Source organism: Pistacia vera, unplaced genomic scaffold (genome assembly GCF_008641045.1).
Source record: "Pistacia vera cultivar Batoury unplaced genomic scaffold, PisVer_v2 Contig486, whole genome shotgun sequence".
NCBI lineage: Eukaryota > Viridiplantae > Streptophyta > Magnoliopsida > Sapindales > Anacardiaceae > Pistacia > Pistacia vera.
Genome location: NW_022196319.1, coordinates 471,140 through 472,431, shown reverse-complemented (window position 1 = coordinate 472,431; position 1,292 = coordinate 471,140). Strand labels below are relative to the sequence as shown.

Below are 1,292 nucleotides of genomic sequence, written 5' to 3'. Positions count from 1 at the left end.
AAAACCTCCAACCCTAAACACTCTCACTCTCACTCTCACACCACTTTTGCTTTTGCAAAGAATCAAAGTTCTTCTTTGGTTTGTTCTTCTTGATTTCTTAAGGCCAAGGAGGATCTAGCAAATCCCTCCTTGGTTCTTGTTGATTGTCTTCGTGTGGACCTCTACGGTTCGATCCTACACTTGGATCGGTAGCAAACACGTTCAGAGACAATATTGGTGGAGCCTCCAAACGTGCGTATTGTTTCTAAACACAGATTATTAATTTATGTAGATTCTTGCTTTAATATGAATTGTAAAATTATACCCTTGATCTTGGCTCATGTAAACGATCATGTTATATTAATTTTTGTTTTCGCTGCGTATACGGGACCGTTTACTAAGAATAGTTGTTGAAATGGCAGAACCAGAAAACAGGACACTAAGGGAATTCTCAGTTCCCACGGTTAATGGCAGTGGGTCAAGTATTACTAGGCCTACGGTGCAAGCAAACAACTTCGAGATTAAGCCGACAATCATTCACATGATCCAGTAGTCGGTAAGGTTTAATGGTGATTTGAAGGAAGATCCGAATCAGCATATTACAAACTTCTTGGAAATTTGTGACACCTTCAAGTCGAACGGAGTGTTAGATGATGCCATTAGGTTGAGGTTATTCCCATTCTCATTGGGGGATAAAGCTAAGGGGTGGTTAATGGCACTACCAGTAGGGACTATCACAACTTGGAATGATCTATCACAGAAGTTCCTGACCAGGTTCTTTCCTCTAGCAAAATCAGCAAAACTGAGAAATGATATCACATCATTTCTACAAGATGAATCTGAGTCATTGTATGAGGCTTGGGAGAGGTACAAGGAATTGAAGAGGAAATGTCCACACCACGGGTTGCCAGTTTGGCTTCAAGTCCAAACTTTCTACAATGGACTGATGGGTAACGTGCAAACCATGGTGGATGCAGCGTCAGGAGGAGCTTTGCAGAAAAAGACACCAGAGGAGGCTTATGAGTTACTTGAGGTTTTGGCAAGCAACAACTATCAAAGACCAAATGAGAGAGCGATACCAAGAAAATCTATGGGTCTTCATGAAGTTGATGCCTTCACAACCATCTCAGCCCAACTCATGGCACTTCAGAAACAGTTGGGATGTATGCAGGTAAACTCTATTCAAGCACCTCAACTAACTTGTGATTTTTGCCTAGAAAACCATGTGAGCAGCGAGTGTCAAGTGGGGAACACATTTGCTTCGTCATCTTCATCATTGAAGCAAGTGAACTACTTGGCAGGGAATTAGAGGC

General features: G+C 41.9%; 1 non-coding gene across 1 annotated transcript; it reads right to left on the bottom strand.

Moving 5' to 3' along the window:
* Positions 1-778: 778 nt before the first annotated feature.
* Positions 779-885, bottom strand: LOC116146996. Its single transcript, XR_004130597.1, has one exon. It is a non-coding gene; the product is annotated as a small nucleolar RNA R71 (small nucleolar RNA).
* Positions 886-1,292: the final 407 nt, after the last annotated feature.